This window comes from Scylla paramamosain, chromosome 38, assembly GCF_035594125.1.
Source record: "Scylla paramamosain isolate STU-SP2022 chromosome 38, ASM3559412v1, whole genome shotgun sequence".
Lineage (NCBI taxonomy): Eukaryota > Metazoa > Arthropoda > Malacostraca > Decapoda > Portunidae > Scylla > Scylla paramamosain.
The window spans coordinates 15,263,735-15,283,734 of NC_087188.1; the positions used below are offsets into that span (position 1 = coordinate 15,263,735).

A 20,000-nucleotide genomic window follows, 5' to 3' on the forward strand; every position below is an offset into this window, starting at 1 on the left:
TTGCATAAACCCTCTCTCTCTCTCTCTCTCTCTCTCTCTCTCTCTCTCTCTCTCTCTCTCTCTCTCTCTCTCTCTCTCTCTCTCTCTCTCTCTCTCTCTCTCTCTCTGCTCACCATTTGTCACCATTAATCACCACCAGCACTACCACCTCCTCCTCCTCCTCCTCCTCCTCCTGCTCCTCCTCCACCACCACCACCAGTACCACACTCCCTCCACTCCTCTCCTCCACCTCTCCACTCCTCTATCCTCCCTGCAGTACAATCTTTCCTTCTCCACCTTGAAAAATCACCACATACGCCCCTCCTCCTCCTCCTCCTCCTCCTCCTCCTCCTCCTCCTCCTCCTCCTCTTCCTCCTCCTCCTCCTCCTCCTCCTCCTCCCTTCATACAGTGTCGCAATAGACGTCAAACGTATATCACTGGCGCAGTTAGAGGAGGAGGAGGAGGAGGAGGAGGAGGAGGAGGAGGAGGAGGAGGAGGAGGAGGAGGAGTAACTTACACAGCCTTTGGAGAAACACTTAATTATGTTTTATTTTCTCTAGTGTAGGAGAGGAGGGATATACATTATTTCTGGGGGGGGGAGAAAGAGAGAGAGGGAGAGGAGGAGGGAGGGATGGAGAAAAGAGGAAACATATAGGGAACTTCATAGGAGGGAGATATGGGCAAGAGGGTGAGGAGGGACGGAGGAAAGACGTGGAGGAAGGAGAGGAAAGGCGTAGAATTAGGAGACAGAGAGTGAGAGAGAGAGAGAGAGAGAGAGAGAGAGAGAGAGAGAGAGAGAGAGAGAGAGAGAGAGAAGAGAAGAGATGAAGAGTGTCGTCTATTATTGGGTGTTGTAGAGAGAGAGAGAGAGAGAGAGAGAGAGAGAGAGTATTTTTCTTTTTGCTTTGATTTTTTTTTTTAGTATGTTTATATATTTTGATTTGTTCGTTTTATTTGTAAGTTTTAAAATTATTATTATTAATATTATTATTGTTGTTGTTGTTATTATTATTATTATTATTAATATTATTATTATTATTATTACTATTATTATTATTATTATTATCATAATCATCATTATTATTATCGTCATTATTATTATTTCTTTTTTTTCTCATTTTTATCCTATTTTTCCTCCTCCTCCTCCTCCTCCTCCTCCTCCTCCTCCTCCTGCTCTTCCCATTCTTTACTTATGTGTACACAAGGAGGGGAAGGGAGAGTATATGAGAAAGAGAGAGAGGGAGGGAGAGAGGGAGAGGGGGAGAGCGAGGGAGAGGGGAAAGGATTGCACAATAAGCATATTAGGCTCCAGACACTTGACAAATGGCTGACTTAATACTGGTCAGTTCCCTCTCCCTCTCTCCCCTCTCCCTCTCACCCTCTCCCTTCAATTTATTTATCTTTAATCATATATTTTTTGACCCCTGATGATTTTTGCATTTTCTCACCCTCCCCTTTCACCCTCCGTTCCGTTTTCCCTCCCCTCTCTTTCTCTCTCCCTCTCCCTCTCCCTCTCTCTCCCTTAGGGACGGCCACGGGGGGTATTCAAATGGGGTCAGCCCTAAAATTGGCCATATTTCAGAAGGGAAATCTTGTATGGTGTAATTTTCTCCGTCATATTTCACCGCGATTTATCTGTGACCCGAGCGGAGGGCGTCAATATTTTAGCCGCCGGCCATAACGCGGGGCAAGTTATGAGAGCGGTGTTTTATCGACAGGGTGAGCGAGGGAGCGGCGCACATCCCTCCTCTCCGGTGGCTGCAGCGAGACTGATGCTCTGACAACACGTGACCCCTTCCACAGTGAGCGAGAGAGTGTAAGAGGGAGAGAAACGAGGTAGGTGGTGCATCTTTGTGGAAATTTTTGCCTTGACTCTCTCTCTCTCTCTCTCTCTCTCTCTCTCTCTCTCTCTCTCTCTCTCTCTCTCTCTCTCTCTCTCTCTCTCTCTCTCTCTCTCTCGTTCTTTTTCAGTTTAATTTTTTTTTTAATGGTGTTTTTATGATGTTCAAGATTTTAAAGAACGTTGTTTACCTTTTATTTTTTACTGTACATGTCTTTTTCAGCCAAATTTCCAGTGTGCTTTTGTTTTTTAAAGGTGTTTTCAAGGAATTAAAGGGTTAAAAGTGCATTGTTTAACTTCCTATTCTTCCTGTCTTTTTTTTTCTTTTCTTTTCTTTTTTTTTTTTCAGTATCTATTTACGTATAATTTTTTCTGTGATTTTCGGTATTTCTTAGAATTCTGGAATGTGTTTATGGTTGTTTTACGGTGTTAGGAATCTGAAGTAACATTTTTCTATTTTTCATTCTATTCTTCCTCCTCCTTTGTAGCTACACACATACATACATACTCGTATTTTTAACAATTGTTGGTGTTCTTCGAATTTCAAGAGGATATATCAACGTGTTTCAGAGTAATAGCTTCAGAATATCCAAGTTCATCCTCTTTCTTCCTCCTCTTTCCTCTTCCTCTTCCTCCTCCTCTTATTCTTCCTCTTGTTTTCTCGTTTTTTTTCAGATATAGTTACTGAATTTTAGTTTTCTAAGGGTATTTCAGGGTGTAGAAAGCCTCAAGATAGCCTAGATCATCCTCTCTCTTCCTCCTCATCCTCCTCCTTCTCTTCCTCCTCCTCTTCCTCCTCTCCTCGTGTGAATAAGGAAGCGAGGCGAGGGAGAAATATGAAAGGTGTCCCCCCCAAGTAGCTTCCATGATGGCAGTAGTTTGTTTACCTCGACTGAAACCTCATTGCATTTTTTTTTCTTCTTTTTTTCTCATTTTTCCTGCACGACTAACGCCACGCGGGTGATGGAGGGAAGTTGAGGTCTTAATATGGCTTTCCCCTCCACTTTTTCCCTCCGTACCTCCTTCAGTTTCCTCCAGTTTCCTTCAGTCACTCTCTCTCTCTCTCTCTTCTTCTCTCTCTCAGTCTCTCTGTTCTTCCTTCGTTCAAAGTTGTAGTTCATTTTTCATTTTTTTTTTCCTTTCTTGCCTTCTACTTTCCTGCATCTCCACTTCATCTTCCCTCCATGTTCCCTCCTCTCCCAAAACTTCCACCTCGTACCTTCCCTCCACCCATGTTTCCTCCATCCCTCCATCCCTCCATCTCTCCCCTTCACGTCCCGCCCATCCTGTGCAAGCGCCACGTTTCCTCCATCTCTCTTCCCTCCTTGCTCTCCCTCCACCCATCCTTCCACGTCCCTCCCCTCCACCTTCCCTCCACGGCCACAAAACACCTCTCCTCAGCCTCATTTTTCCTCCGCTCACCTCTAGCGCGGGAAAAGCAGCTCTGAAGCGTCTGATATTCCTACATTTCCAGTCATTTTTCTTCCTCTTCCCTCCCTTCCCTCCCCTCCCCAGTCCCTCCCAGGCGAGCCCAGTCCCTCCTCCACCCTCTCAGTCCCTCCTGAGTCCCTCCGCCCCCTCCTCCACGCCAGAGAACCAATATGGAGGGCTTCATTGCTGATAAATCGCCTCCATTTGAGAAGGTGTCGGACGAATAAGTCACCTCTTTCACGGGAGGTCGGAGGTGGGAGGTGCGCCACGCATTTCTCTCTCTCTCTCTCTCTCTCTCTCTCTCTCTCTCTCTCTCTCTCTCTCTCTCTCTCTCTCTCTCTCTCTCTCTCGTTTCTTTCTCAAACTGGTTCACTCTCTCTTTCTACGTCAGGTTTGTGCTCTCTCTCTCTCTCTCTCTCTCTCTCTCTCTCTCTCTCTCTCTCTCTCTCTCTCTCTCTCTCTCTCTCTCTCTCTCTCTCTCTCTCTCTCTCTCTCTCGCTCTCGCTCTCTCGCTCTCTCGCTCGCTCTCTCGCCATAAACGAGCATTGGAGCCTCTCTCTCACTTGCTCACTGAGATAGTTTCTCGTTTTAGGGGACAGACACACACACACACACACAGAGAGAGAGAGAGAGAGAGAGAGAGAGAGAGCGCATGAAAAATACCCGCACTTTCCTTCCTTTCTCCCTTTCCACCTCTACCATCCATTCCACATCCTCTCTCCCTTCCTCCCTCCCTCCCTCCCTTCTCTCCTTTCTTCCTTTCATCCTTCCTTCCTTCCTTCACTTTTCCCTCTCATTTTCCCTTTTATTCCTTCTATACTTCACTCCCTTTCTCTCCCTTTCACTCTAAATAACTTGTTCCTCCCTTATTTCCTATCTTATACCTACCTTTTTTTTCATTCACCCTGACACCCTTCCTTCACACTCTCCCTTTTTTTCTCCATGGTCACCCTGTAAATATTTTTTTTATTCACGCTTTTAATCATTTCTTCGTTCATTTCCGTCTCCCTTATTCCTATTTCTTATCTTTCGTATGCCGTATCTCCCTTCTTTCGTTCACACAACTTATCACTTTTCCCCCTCTCTTCTTCCCTTTCCATCTCTCTTTTCCTTAACCTTCCTACCCCTCTCTTACTCCCTTAGTCTAAACTAAAACCAAACCCTTCTCTATCTCCCTTTCCTTAGCTCCCCTTTACCCTCCCTTACTCCTTCCTTAGACTCCAAGCTGACCCTCCCCCATCTATCACCACCATCACATCATCACCCATCACCCCATCACCGCCACCCATGTTCCCTCAGCCTCACGCCGCCCTTGGTAGACTGACGGCGTGCTTAGTAGACCGTGGGCGCCGCTAAGCATTCCGGACAGACCCGCCGGTATCCGAAATCGATACACCGCCCCACCTGAGACCGATCTTATCCGTTCGGTCCCCAAGACGGCACTTCGTTGTCCACAGTGCCAATACACGTTGTTCTGGATCTTGTTTTTACCGGCCCGCCTCTGGTTGGGTTGGGGGAGAGGGATGGGGGACGGTGTGGGAGGAGAGGGAGAGGGAGGGGACGCAACGAAAGGGAATGGGAGAGATGCGAAAGGAGTTTGAGAGATGATACTGTGGTGAGTTATTTTTTTCACTGTTTTGGGTGAGTGGGAGTCCGAGTGGTTGGAGGCGAGGGAGACAGGGAAGAAAGAGAGCGGTTTTGGGAGATGACATTGTGGGTGAGAGATTGTGTGTGTGTGTGTGTGTGTGTGTGTTTTGAGTGAGAGTGAGGGAGAGCCAGGGAGAGGTGTGAGATGATACTATGGGAGAGCTTTTTGGGGTGTTACGGGTGAGAGAAGGGAGTGTAAGTGAGAGTTCGTGGAGAGACGTATGAGAGTGTGAGAAAGGGGGAGAGTGAGAGAAGGGAGAGGTGCGAGGATGAAGAGCCAGCTGGGAGAGTAAAAAGGACAACATTCAAACGATGTGTCAAGAAGAATGAGGGAGAGTGAATTGAAGGAGTGAGGGTGAGAATGTACAAAGATGAGGAGTGAATTGAAGGAGTGAGGGAGAGGGAGGGAGAGGGGCTGGGAGAGAATAAGGATGAGGATGAATTGGAGTAAGGGAGGTGATGGGAAGGAAAGCGAGAGTAGAAGGGTACGAGGGAGAGAGAGAGAGAGAGAGAGAGAGAGAGAGAGAGAGAGAGAGAGAGAGAGAGAGATTGACTCTAAGGTCCAAAGGTCATGAAAGATAATGATCACTACCTTAACACACACACACACACACACACACACACACACACACACACACACACACACACACACACACACACACACACACACACACACACATCACCGTCCCCTCTCCGCAACACACACCGGCTGTTAAAAAATCAACAAGCACACACACACACACACACACACACACACACACACACACACACACACACACACACACACACACACACACACACACACACGAGAAATGTATCGTAACCACACACTGCGCTCCCTTCCTAACTTAACCGCTCCCTTTCCTAACTTAACCCGCACACACGGGCCATAAATGTTTATAATAACGACATTTAAGAATTAATAAATGTACGCCATTAGTCACACAAGTAATGTGGACCTAAAGAAAACGTGAACTTACCTGCCGAAACACCAAAAGACCTCAAACCCAATGCGGGAATGAAAGAGTGCCAACCTTAAGGACTGGTGTGGTGTAGCCCTGTCCTGGCCCGAGTCTCATTATACTATACGTCATTTGGTATTGGTGGTGGCTGTTTTTCGCCAGGATTATATAGCATTATGCTCCCCCCGGCAGAGCAAGTAATGAAAGGCGAGCGGGGGAACATAGAGATTACCTGGGCGTGAAATAAAGGTGATTCTTCAGTTTGTTTATTGACTAGGGTGAGGTAAGGTGAGGGAAGGGGAGGGAAGGGGAGGGTGGGGTTGTGGGAGGTATTTTGTGGGGAGTTTAGAGGTAGAGGAAGATGTTTCTAGTCCTCTTTCACTTGTACTGTTGCTTCTGTGTGTGTGTGTGTGTGTGTGTGTGTGTGTGTGTGTGTGTGTGTGTGTGTGTGTGTGTGTGTGTGTGTGTGTGCTGTTATTTTTATTATTATTTTTCTCTTTTCTTCGTCATCGTCTTCTCTCCTCTTCTTCTTCTTCTTCTTCTTCTTCTTCTTCTTCTTCTTCTTCTTCTTCTTCTTCTTCTTCTTCTTCTTCTTCTTCTTCTTCTTCTCCTAGTACTTTCTTTATAACCTCAACATCACAAACATTTCACAAACCACCACCACCACCACCACCCTCCCGCCATTAATCCCGCCACTCTGACAGCTGCCTTTCTTCCCCTCCCTTCCCCTCTCTCTTCCCAACCCACACTCACAAACACACACACACAAAGATACTATCGTTTTTACTATGACATATTTCACTCACTCTCTCATGATATTCACAAGACACACCTGACATGCTTACTTAGGGCGCCCACACCACCTCATTAGGGCCAGTTTTCACCCTTACGCCCCTTATACCTAAAGACCAAACTCCCTTACATCTCCTTCAGTCTCGTTAGGGTATGATAGACTAGGATTTTGAGTGCTATTGTAAGGTTAAGTTAGGTTTATTTTGGTCTGGTTTTTTTTTTAATGCAATTTTAGCGATCACAAGGGTAAAAGTAATGCTCTCGAGTGGTTGACAGCCGACAGTGTGTGTGTGTGTGTGTGTGTGTGTGTGTGTGTGTGTGTGTGTGTGTGTGTGTGTGTGTGTGTGTGTTTTCTCAGCCTTTCGTTCTCCTCCTTGTCATTTTTTCTCGTTCTTATTTCCTTGTTGTTGTTGCTCGTGTTGTTTTTGTTGTTGTTGTTGTTGTTGTTGTTGTTGTTGTTGTTGTTGTTGTTCTTCTTCTTCTTCTTCTTCTTCTTCTTCTTCTTATTATTATTATTATTATTATTATTATTATTATTATTATTATTACTATTATTCCTCCTCCTCCTCCTCCTTATCGTAGTTGGAGGTCGTGATGGTGAGTAATCCAGTTGATAAGAGTGACCTCCTCCTCCTCCTCCTCCTCCTCCTCCTCTCTTCTTCTTCTTCTTCTTCTTCTTCTTCTTCTTCTTCTTCTTCTTCTTCTTCTTCTTCTTCTTCTTCTTCTTCTTCTTCTTCTTCTTCTTCTTCTTCTTCTTCTTCTTCTTCTTCTACAGACTCCATGCACACCTCTCCTGCCTCTTCTTCCCTCTTCCTCCTCCTCCTCCTCCTCCTCCTCTTCCTGCGCAGGGGCGGAGGGCACAGCAGTGAGAGTGAGTGAGAGTGAGGGGAAGAGTGAGAGAGTGAGAGAGAAAACACGTGTCTGAGGTAATAAATACAAAGTAGAGCAGTTTGGTCTTCCTCTCTCTCTCTCTCTCTCTCTCTCTCTCTCTCTCTCTCTCTCTCTCTCTCTCTCTCTCTCTCTCTCTCTCTCTCTCTCTCTCTCTCTCTCTCTCTCTCTCTCTCTCTCTAGGGATGTGTAAATATATATTGGCATCTTTCAACGCTCTTCACTCTTCCTCTTTCTCTCTCTCTCTTTTTCTCTCTTTCTCTCCCTCTTTCTCCTTTCCTCTCTTCTTCCTTCCTTTAATCTTTCCACCACTTTCTATATTATTTACTTCTTTTCTTAGCAATAATTCTTCTTTCATTCTTCTTGTTCTTCTTTCCATTCCTCTTCCCTTTCCATTTGATCTCTCCTATTTCTCCATTTATACCTCCCTCTTCCTCTCCCCTTCATTTCCATTCTCTCCTCCTGTCTATTGCTTACTTACCTCCATCTCTCCTCTCCTCCTATGCGCAATTCTCGTCTCTTTCCTCCCTCTCCATTTGGCACATTTTTCCCTCTAACCCGTGTGAGAGTAAGAGAGAGAGACGGGGAGGGAGAGAGAGAGAGAGAGAGGGAGAGAATGTGTCTTTACCAATAATCGGTTCTTCACATGCAAAACCACATCATAAAACTTCTATTCCTTCACCAGGTAAACTATTTCGTCTTTTTTTCCCTCTGTTTCTCTCCCCTGAACACTTTTTTCCCACTTTTTTCCCCCTCAGAATCCTAGCGTGTATTTTTTCTGGCCCCCTTTTTTTTTTTTTTTTCCTCTCTCACCAAGCGTATTATTTTACACCTTCATATATTTTTTTTCCTTCGCCAATTGTCTCGAGCGCTGTGTATTTTTGGGGCCTCGCTCTTGTGGGATTTTGCAAGAGTGTGTGGCGCCTGTTGCGAGTTTGAATAGTCTCCCCTGTGAGGGTTATGGCTCCGTTTTCTGTTATGCGACGACCTGAGCAGGGGACCCACGGACACTCTCTCTTCCTCTCTCTCTCTCTCTCTCTCTCTCTCTCTCTCTCTCTCTCTCTCTCTCTCTCTCTCTCTCTCTCGAATCTTTTTTTCGTCCTCTTCTGCTTGTTTGGCTGCTCTCTCTCTCTCTCTCTCTCTCTCTCTCTCTCTCTCTCTCTCTCTCTCTCTCTCTCTCTCTCTCTCTCTCTCTCTCTCTCTCTCTCTCGTGTAAATCATAAGAAGGTTTTTTTCAACTCAATCTTTACATATTTTACTCACTAATCATTATAAGAGAGAGAGAGAGAGAGAGAGAGAGAGAGAGAGAGAGAGAGAGAGAGAGAGAGTTTAAATAGAAATCAAAATTTGTATACCTCGTGTGCATATTATATAGCGCAAAAATATAAATAAATAGATTAATAAACCAATAAATAAGCAAATAAATAAATAAATAAAAACAAAAATGTTAAACAGAAAGCAAGTCTGAACCGTAAACTAAAAATCATTGAACATTTTTTTTTTATTTATATGAACACAAACGACATACATTGATACATATTTGAGTGAAAATAATAGAAAAAAAAAATGAAGAAGAAAGGAACTATTTATTGCACGTCTAAATCATAATAAAGTCTCTAATAAGTGAACATATTTTCTTGAAGTCACAGGTTAATTTAAAAACGATACGCATTTCTGAACATTCGTAAATAATTGACGGAGGGAAACAACAGAAAAACGAAAATAAAACCCGCTTCTAAATCATGATAAAATCTCTAATAACTGGACATATTTTCTTCAAGTCACGCGCACATTTGAAAATAAACGCCATGGATTTCTGAAGATTAATATATTTCGTGGAGTGAAAATAAGCTATAGGAAAAAAAAAGAAAAAAGTGTCATTTAAATCATAATAAAGTGTCTAATAAGTGGAGGTATTTTCTCTACGTCACACGCGCATTTCAGAATAAACGACATGCATTTCTGAATATTCCTATAAATTTAGTGGTGTAAAATTCATAAAAAAAAAAAAAAAAATAGGAGGTGGCTCGCGTGTAAATCGTAATAAAATACTAATAACAGGACATATTTTCGTTAAATCTCGTATATTTCGGAATAAACGACTTGCATTTCCAAATATTTAATGCAGAGAAAAGAAAAAGAATTAAAAAAAGAGAAACAAGGCTATTTACTTTGCGTCTAAATCTTAATAACTCCAAATCAGTGACCATTTCTTCTCTGAACAACCTTTTGTATCTTCACTAAGTAAATATATTAATAGAACCAAGACGAAAAGGAAAGATATGAAAGTTATAAGTACCTATCATGTATTTAAATGCGTATAAACTTTAATCATTTCAAATCAATGATCATTTTTCTTCTGAATAACTTTTTGTACCTTCAGTACATATCTAAGTGAGAAAGAAGTAAGAAATATGAGTTAAAACTACTTACCATGTATTTTAATGCGTCTGAATCTTAACAACTTCAAATCACTGACCATTTCACGCCTTCACTAAATAAATATCAAAGTAAAACCAAGAAAAAGTAAGAAATAAGAGAGTTAAATGTACTTAGACATCTACATCACAATACACGCCAGAACCTTCGAACTACACACCACTTGAACGCCTCGACGCTCAAAAGGGAATAAAGAAAACAATTTATTTCCAACACAAACCAACTGGCTTGCTCTGGAAATGGTCTACCTTCGTGTTACCTGCGATTTTTGGTGGCGGTTCATACCTTAATTAGTAACGTGAATGTGGCAGCACCGAAAAGTATTTGCAGTCACGCTTATAAACCTCAAATTGTGTGTGTGTGGGGAGGAATGGGGTGGTGAGTGTGTGTGTGTGTGTGTGTGTGTGTGTGTGTGAAGAAGTTGAAGGAGTGTTATAGAGAAGGAAACGGAAGAGAAAGGAAACAGAGTAAAGGATGCAGGAGAGAATGAAAGAAAACCCTTATTGAGTTAGAGAATTAAAGGAAGAGAAAGGAAGGAAGGAGAGAAAAGGAGAGAATGTAGAAGAAAATTATATAAAAACCTGTTGAATTAAACTATTAAAGAATTAAAGGAAGAGGAAGGAAGGAAGAGAATGTAGGAAGAAAAAGAACCAAACCTTGTTGAGTTGCAGAAAAATGGGAAGGAGGGAGAGGGAAGGAGAAGAAGGAGAAGGAGGAGGAAGGGAGAGAAATGGAGGGTAACAGAGGAGATGATGAAGAAGGAGGAGGAAAGCACAGGAGACAGATAGATGATGGAGAGAAGGGAGAGAAAACTTGACGAAGACGGAGGAGATGGATGGAGGAAAGGAGGAAGCCGTAAGGTTACTGGAGGTGAGGAGAGAGAGGAGGAAATGGAGGAGAAAGAGGAGGAGGAGGAAGAAGAGGAGGAGGAGGAGGAGCGTGACAGTGAGTGATGAGGGGAGAGTGAGTAAGAGAGAAGTGAGAGGAGAGAGACAGATAAGAGTAGTGAACTGTGAGTTATGAAGATGATAACTTAATCTTTTATTATCAACCTAACTTAACCTAATTCACACACACACACACACACACACACACACACACACACACACACACACACACACACACACACACACACACACACACACACACACCAACTAGAAACGCAACCCATACCAGAGAGAGAGAGAGAGAGAGAGAGAGAGAGAGAGAGAGAGAGAGAGAGAGAGAGAGAGAGAGAGAGAGAGGGATAATGGCACCATCGTTTTCACTAATTAGTCTCTATTAACACATCCTCGTCCTTAAAGCCAAAATACTTCTATCAATTTCACTGATCAAGCTTCCATCTCACAGGAAAGAGAGAGAGAAAGGAAGAGAAAAAAGAGAGAGGGAGAGAAAGAGACATGAGAGAGAGAGAGAGAGAGAGAGAGAGAGAGAGAGAGAGAGAGAGAGAGAGAGAGAGAGAGAGAGAGAGAGAGAGAGAGAGAGAGAGAGAAACTGAAAGCGAAAAGGAGAAAAAGATAGAGAGGAAGGGAGAAAGGATGAGACAAAGGGAGGAAGAAAACTGAAGATAGAAGGGAGATAAAGAGAAAAGGAGAAAGAAACTGAGGTAGAAGCGAAGGGGTGAGAAAAACCGATATAGAAGAGAGAGAGAGAGAGAGAGAGAGAGAGAGAGAGAGAGAGAGAGAGAGAGAGAGAGAGAGAGAGAGAGAGAGAGAGAGAGAGAAGGAGAAGGGGAGAAAGAGAGACATGAAAAGTAAAACGGAGAGAAATTAAGAACGAAGAGAGGGAGAGAGAAACTGAGGGAGAAGCCAAAGGGAGAAAAAAAATTGGTGGAGATGAAAAGGAGATAAAACGCGTGTGGGGATGAAGAGGTGCGAAGGGAGGGACATGAAAAGGCACTGAAGGGAAAGGTGGAGGGATGGAGGGGTGGAGGGGTGGAGGGCAAGAGACATTTATCATCGTCACAGGTTTGGATTTGATGGTGTGTGTGTTGTGACGTGTGACATTAATGGGAGGAGTACCAGTCTTCCCTCCTCCTCCTCCTCCTCCTCCTCCTCCTCATCTTCCTTCCTTTTTTACTGATCATTTTCGTCTCCACTTTTCCTTTCCTTCCTTCTCATTTACTTCTCATTCTTTCTTCTTCCTTCTCTTCTTCCTTTGTCTCTTTCTCTGATTATTAGCTCTCTCTTCCCGTTCTTCATATTTTTATCGTTCTCTCCTCTTCCTCTTCTTCCTTCTTTATTGATTATTCTCTCCTATTCCTCTTCCTTCTTCATTTCTGATAATTTTTTCCTCTTCCTTTTCTCCCCTCTTTTTTTCTAATGATCTCTCTCTCTCTCTCTCTCTCTCTCTCTCTCTCTCTCTCTCTCTCTCTCTCTCTCTCTCTCTCTCTCTCTCTCTCTCTCTCTCTCTCTCTCTCTCTCTCTCTCTGTCTCTGTCTCTCTCTCTCTCTCTGTCTCTCTCTCTCTCTCTCTCTCTCTCTCTCTCTCTCTCTCTCTCTCTCTCTCTCTCTCTCTCTCTCTCTCTCTCTCTCTCTCTCTCTCTCTCTCTCTCTCTCTCTCTCTCTGCTTCATTACGTCACCCTTTCCATTTTCTGTTCAAGTGAGGTGACAAGGTTTTATATCATTAACTTCCTATTGACTTACCTGATGCTCAGACGAACACCTGAGTTTACTTGAGTTTACCCTCCCATTTACCTTCCCTTTGATTCCTCCGTCAAAGGAAACTGGAGAGAGGAAGAGAAAAAAAAAACCTGAGATTTATTTTTTTTTCTTTTTCGTCTGTCTTTTTTTTATTCGTTCTGTACTTTTTCTCTTTTCTCTTTTCTTGTTTTTCGTTTTCTTTATATTTGAATTTGTGTTTCTTTGTCAGTGGGGGTGAGAGAATGAAGTGATTCCTCTATCTCTAATTCTCTCTCTCTCTCTCTCTCTCTCTCTCTCTCTCTCTCTCTCTCTCTCTCTCTCTCTCTCTCTCTCTCTCTCTCTCTCTCTCTCTCTCTCTCTCTCTCTCTCTCTCTCTCTCTCTCTCTCTCTCTCTCTCTCTCTCTCTCTCTCTCTCTCTCTCTCTCTCTCTCTCTCTCTCTCTCTCTCTCTCTCTCTCTCTCTCTCTCTCTCTCTCTCTCTCTCTCTCTCTCACATATCTTCTTAGAAACAGCAAGAACAATTTGTAATACCGAGAGAGAGAGAGAGAGAGAGAGAGAGAGAGAGAGAGAGAGAGAGAGAGAGAGAGAGAGAGGTTAGAGGTCACACCAGTAATGACCTCGGCACAACATTACGACAACACCGACTTGCAAATGTTCCACGTGTAATTTTGCGAACACCTGCCTGACGATGGCTAATTAGGTCGTTACCTGGATATTCGAGGAGGAGGAGGAGGAGGAGAAGGAAGAGGAGGAAGAGGAGGAGGAGGAAGAGGTAGAGGAGGTGGTGTCTTTATGGGAAGTTGATGTATACTGGTGGAATCTTAATCCATTTACTCTCTCTCTCTCTCTCTCTCTCTCTCTCTCTCTCTCTCTCTCTCTCTCTCTCTCTCTCTCTCTCTCTCTCTCTCTCTCTCTCTCTCTCTCTCTCTCTCTCTCTCTCTCTCTCTCTCTCTCTCTGGCTCTGGCTCTGGCTCTGGCACTCGCTAAGCTTAATTCTATCATGCACAAAGAGGAACACACACACACACACACACACACACACACACACACACACACACACACACACACACACACACACACACACACACACACACACACACACACTCCCACCTCCCCTTCCTCTTCCCCCTCACTCCCTCCCTTCCCCCCACACACAGACCACAAGAGCCAGCGTGCGCCAGCCATTACAGATTCTCTCAAACAAGTGCCAGGAACAAGTGGTAAGGAGTGGCGGGTCTCTTGTGCCTCCCAGTGACTCCCAGTTGATCGTCTCAGCGCAGTCTCCTCTAGAGCGCCTAAATTACTCCATAACTCCTCGCTAATGGGCGGGTTAGTGTGAGAGAGTCTGGGAGGGTCTGGCTCTTACGCCCTTTGATTCTGGGAGAGCGAGAGAGAGCGGGGAGAGGGTGGGGAGATGGGAGACTGTAAAAGGCTGATGTTAGATGTGGTATAAGTTTTTTTTTTTTCAGTTTTTGGGATTTGACTGTGGTTTGGATGGGTGTTTTGGGTTGGCAGAGAGAGAGAGAGAGAGAGAGAGAGAGAGAGAGAGAGAGAGAGAGAGAGAGAGAGAGTGGGGCGGGGAGATGGAAGGAGGGAGAGAAGCGTTGGAGAACCGAAGTGTCCTCTCAGTGGCAGGAATGAAGGAAGGAGGATCAGGAGAAGCTCGTGAAAAGGAGGAGGAGGAGGAGGAGGAGGAGAGGTTGAAAGGGAGACTGCTATGTAAGACTGGGAGAGTAGTGGATATAAGAGTGTAAGATGAGAGGTGATGTGTGAGAGGGGAGGGAGATTAGATGAAATGGGGAGTGAAAGTGCCATATCAAGAGAGAGAGAGAGAGAGAGAGAGAGAGAGAGAGAGAGAGAGAGAGAGAGAGAGAGAGGTGGAAGGGAGAGAAACTATACTAACAACTATTACAATCATTATCATTTCTTCCACCACCACCACCACCACCACCACCACCACCACCCAAAAAAATCCGCTAAAAAAAACGGGTATATCCGAATGATTTTAGCGGCTTTAAAAGTATTCAGAGGTGTGTTTCTGCGGGTGTAGCGACCAGAACAAGGCAGGCTGGAGGGGAGGCCGCCGCGACCTGCCCAGGGGATGATTAATGCAGGGCGCTAGCGGACCTGCCTCCCCCTCCTCCTGGCCTCCAAACCTGGCCCCCCCTCTAACCTCCCCCTTTCAACCTAGGTAATGTTAACAGGTCGAGGTCCCGTGTTGATGATCCCCCCACATTGCCTGCCAACCTCCTCCTCCTCCTCCTCCTCCTCCTCCTCCTCCTCCTCCTCCTCCTCCTCCTCCTCCTCCTCCTCCTCCTGCTGCTGCTTCTATCCTCCATCCTACCTGTCCACGCCTCCCACGTCCTGCATTGTGTCTTCTTTTGACCTTCTGTGTGTGTGTGTGTGTGTGTGTGTGTGTGTGTGTGTGTGTGTGTGTGTGTGTGTGTGTGTGTGTGTGTGTGTGTGCGCGTGTGTGTGCGCGTGTGCGTCTGCCTGACCTGCTTACCTGGCCTGCTTTTATGACCTGCTTACACCTGTTTTAGTAATAGTACTACTACTACTACTACTACTACTACTACTACTACTACTACTACTACTACTACTACTGCTGCTGGTATTCTGCTGCTAATTCTTATAGTGCTTCCTATCCTCCTCCTCCTCCTCCTCCTCCTCCTCCTCCTCCTCTTCCTCCTCCTCCTCCTCCTCCTCCTCCTCCTCCTCCTCCTCCTCCTCCTCCTCCTCCTCCTCCTCCTCCTCCTCCTCCTCCCCTCGCTGACCTACACGAGTCGATACCTTAATACTTGTTTATTACTTGTGGTCTTTAATTAACCATCAATATCATCAGGTAGAATCAATTAACCTGAGCAAACACCTTCATTTCAAGAGGGAGGAGGAGGAAGAGGAGAAAGAGAAAGAGGAAGAGGAAGAGGAGCACCCTTATCATAGCGGCTACCATTAATAATGTCATTAGCTTGTTATTAATGCGATGACGGTGTTATAATGACTCGCTTTAATTACTTGGGGAGAAATATTAGCCTTCTGCCATTTTTTTATTTTTATTTATTTTTTTTCAGTTTTATTCTCTCCCTTCTTCAGTTTTTCATGTCAGTCTTTATTTTCTTCATTTCTCTCATTTTGTTTCGTTCGATTTTGCTTTGGTGAGTATTTTTTTCTGTTTGTTTGTTTGTTTGTTTATCTTCTTCCTTCCTTTCTTCATTTTGGCCTTTTTTCAGTTTTATTTCGTTTCGTATGTGCTTATGTATTTTTTTTTATTTTACTGTAGATTTCTTTGTATTTTTTTCATAATTCTTCCTTCGTCTTCTTACTTCTTGGACAGAATAATTTATATCAGAGAGTATAAGGACTTGTAAATATTCTTCCTTTGTCTTCTTTTATGCTCCTCCTCCTCCTCCTCCTCCTCCTCCTCCTCCTCCTCCTCCTCCTCCAGCACGTCCCACCAGTAAGTTGTCATCAATAAGTTTCATCGAGTAATTCTTCCCCACAGAATTTACAACCTTACGATTTACGTGGCTCGTTCCTCGTAACTTGGCGGGGAAGAGTAATTCTGGGAGGGGCCGCTTCATGATGGAGGAGGAGGAGGAGGAGAAAGAGGAGGAGGAGAAGGAGGAGGTAGTGGTGGTGGTGGGTGATGGCAAGGGAAGTTATTAAATCAATTGTTTAGTTGTGTGTTTGTGTGTGTGTATGTGTGTGGTGGTGGTGGTGGTAGTAGTAGTAGTAGTAGTAGTAGTAGTAGTAGTAGTAGTAGTAGTAGTAGTGTTGTATGCTTCTCTTTCCCATTTCTTCAACTTTTCCTTCTCTCTTCCTTTTTTTATCCTTCCTTCCTCAATATTCCATTATTTTTCTCTTCACTTTCCACCTCCCTCTCCTTTTTTCCTTCAAACCCTCCCTCCCTCCATCCCTTCCTTCTTTCACTCCTGTTCTTTCCTCCCTCCCTCCTTCCCTCCCTCCCTCCACTGAAGAATGACTCTGAAGGAGGTTTTTCTCTCCAAACAGAGTCTCACAAATCAGATCATTGCTGTAACTCAGACCACAGTGGCCAAAGGGAGAGGGAGGGAGAGGAGGGAGGATGGGGAGGGAGAGCTGGGAGAGTGATGGAGGAAGGGAGGAAGAGATAGGAGAGAGGAGTGATGGAGTTAGGGAGGGAGAGTGGAAGAAAGTTAGTGAGGGAGAGAAGAAGTGGGATAGGAGAAAGAAATAGGAGAAAGAGATGGGATGAAGAAAGGAAAGAGAAATGAAAGGTTAAGTTAGTTATTTCTTTCACTTCTATCTTCTTACTTCCTTCCTTCGCTATTCCTTCTCCCTTATTCCTTACTTTACTTTCTTCCTACCTCCACTCCTCCTCCTCCTCCTCCCACCAGAAGGCGCGGAGAGAAAAATTTCCTCCAGATGAGCTCCTCCGTTTCCTCCAAGAAGGATTTCCTACCATTCACGAGTCTCCTCCTACTCCTCCTTCTCCTCTCTTCCTCCTCCTCCTCCTCCTCCTCCTCCTCCTCCTCCTCCTCCTCCTCCTCCTCCTCCTCGTGTAAATTGGAAATCCTTCTCTCTCAACTCGTAAACGTAAATAATGGGATGTCTTTTTTTTTTCTCTCTCTCTCTCTTTATTCTCTTTCTCTTTCTCTTTATTTTATCTTAGTTTTTTTCCTTCCTCTTTTTTATGGAAGATTTTTGTTTTTCTTCTTTATTTTTTTCTTTTTTCTTATTATCAGTTTTGCTGTTATCGTTGTTGTTGTTATTATTATTTATTTATTTATTTACGTGTTTTCTCCGTCTGTTCACTTCTTTTCTTCTTTTTTTTTCTTCTACTTCCTCCTCCTCCTCCTCCTCCTCCTCCTCCTCCTCCTCCTCCTCCTCCTCCTCCTCCTCCTTCTTCTCCTACCCTTCCTCCTCCTTCTTCTCCTCCACCTACTTCTTCTAGTGTATTTCGTGTTGTAAAAACCATTCTCTTTCCCTACCAACCCTCCTCCTCCTCCTCCTCCTCCTCCTCCTCCTCCTCCTCCTCCTCCTCCTCCTCCTCCTCCTCTCCCCGGAAGATGTATGAGCCTCCCTGTTTCTCCCCGACATCCGTTTATCGCCAACAATTAAGTGAAGCTGCAGGCCGCTCCCTCCCCATTTGTCCTGCCTCGGATCACGCCGCCTCTCCCCTCTCCCTGCCTCTCCCTTGCTTCTACGAGCCTCTCCCTGTGTCTCCCTGCCTCTCTCTTACCCTCCCTTCCTCTCCTTTATAATACTTTTCCCTCCCTTTCACTATTCTACCTCTTCTTTCTTTTCTTTTCTCTCTCCCCGCCTCTCCCTGTCTCCCTCCCTATTTCTTCTTTCTCCTTTCTTATGTTTTTGTCTTCCTTTCACTCTCACAAGCTCTCTCTCTCGCTCTCCTTGCCTCTCCCTGCCACTCTCTTCCATCTCTCACTCTCCTTTTCACCATCTTTTTCTCCTCTTCTTTTCTCTTTTCATCCTTTCTCTTCATTTTCCTACTTCTGTTATCTTATTATTTTCTTTTTTTATTTACTCTTCTCATCTCGCTGCTATCTCCTCCTCGTCTTCATCCTCCTCCTCCTCCTCCTCCTCCTCCTCCTCCTCCTCCTCCTCCTCTTCCTCTTCAGGTCTTCAATATCACTAAGTTTCCAGGTCCTGTTAATATTTCTCTCCTTTTTTCCTCTCTCTCTCTCTCTCTCTCTCTCTCTCTCTCTCTCTCTCTCTCTCTCTCTCTCTCTCTCTCTCTCTCTCTCTCTCTCTCTCTCTCTCTCTCTCTCTCTCTCTCTCTCTCTCTCTCTCTCCAATCAATTAAAGATTAACACCTAAGCTTCTTTCTTCCTTCTATGCTCTTTATTCCTTCCTTCACCTTCCTTCCCTTCTCTTCCCTTCCCCTTCCTCCCTTCCCTCTCTCTCTTCTCTTCCCTACTTTCCTTACCATTCTTCCTAAAAGCTTGATTATATGAAGATAGGAATAAGAAGTATAAAAGTAAATAAGGTAATTATGAAAAGAAACAAGAAGAATATGAAATAGTCAAAGTTACAGTGAAAATAGAATAGTGACAAAACAATAAGAGAAAATAAACAAAGGAATAGAGAAAGAAAGGGGAAAAAAGGAAGGTTGGAGGGGAATGTTGAGGGCAGATAAGAATAGGGAAAAAAGATGGAATAAAAGAAAGGAAGAAGGAAAAAATTAAAGAAAAAAATACGTGTAACAATAGAACAGAAAGAAAGAAAGAAAGAAACGGAGAATTAAAAACATGGCATAAAAAAGGAAGAGGGAGAAAAAAGGGGAGTAAAGAAGAAGAGGAAGTGAGGAGGAAAGAAAGCGTTCAAAAATTGGCGATCAAGAGAGTAGGAAGGGAAATAAACGATAATTGAGAGTAAAAGGGAGAGAAAAAAGGTAGAAAATATAGATAGGGGAGAGGAAGAGAGAGCAAACATTAAAGAGAGAGAGAGAGAGAGAGACAATAACTATTTTCCCATCCCTACCTTCCTTCCTACCTCACTCCTTTCCCCTCCTCCTCCTCCTCCTCCTCCTCCTCCTCCTCCTCCTCTCACCGTTTACTGTCTTGATGAATAGAGTGTCATTAAAGCCACACCTCTTCCCTCCCCTCACTTTACTCTCACTCTCCTCCTCCTCCTCCTCCTCCTCCTCCTCCTCCTCCTCCTCCTCCTCCTCCTCCTCCTCCTCCTCCTCCTCCTCCTCCTCTCCCATTAGTCTTGACCGGAGAGATCTGGGAAACGTTCGCCATTGTAATCACTGCCCAGTTATCTCTCTCTCTCTCTCTCTCTCTCTCTCTCTCTCTCTCTCTCTCTCTCTCTCTCTGAGGGGTGAAAAAGTGGCAGTCCACCTCCCGTTTTCTTTGCGGCTACCGTATAAAAGAAAATGGACACCGGCGAGGGAGGCAAGAGGGGTGACTCTATAAATTCTGAGGCGACGATTTATCCGGACAATGATTCAGTCAGAGAGACGCGGATTGTGGAGAGAAAAATGGGAGGGAGAGAGGGAGATAGGAGAGGGGAGGAGAGGAAGCACGGGAAGGAAGGGAGGGAGAGGAAGGAAGGACAGGGAGGGAGAGGTGAGGAAGAAGAGGGAGAGGCATAAAGAGAGGAGTGAGTAAGGGAGGAGTGATAAATTTGAGAGATGCTACGTTATGAGAAATGACACTGAGGGAGAGAGAGAGAGAGAGAGAGAGAGAGAGAGAGAGAGAGAGAGAGAGAGAGAGAGGATGAACCGTTAAAGTCAGATTAGTTAGAACGAAATGAGACAAAACATGTGGCGTTTATGTAATAATTAACTCTCTCTCTCTCTCTCTCTCTCTCTCTCTCTCTCTCTCTCTCTCTCTCTCTCTCTCTCTCTCTCTCTCTCTCTCTCTCTTATCTTTC

At 44.5% G+C, this 20,000-nt stretch overlaps 1 long non-coding RNA gene across 10 annotated transcripts in view; it reads left to right on the top strand.

The window, feature by feature from the left end:
• Window positions 1-20,000, top strand: part of LOC135091877 (uncharacterized) — a 231,607-nt gene that overhangs the window by 174,874 nt on the left and 36,733 nt on the right. For all 10 annotated transcript variants that reach the window (XR_010262669.1, XR_010262671.1, XR_010262670.1 and 7 more), the window contains one exon: window positions 1,699-1,816. This is a non-coding gene — a long non-coding RNA (uncharacterized LOC135091877). The remainder of the gene's footprint in view (window positions 1-1,698; window positions 1,817-20,000) is intronic.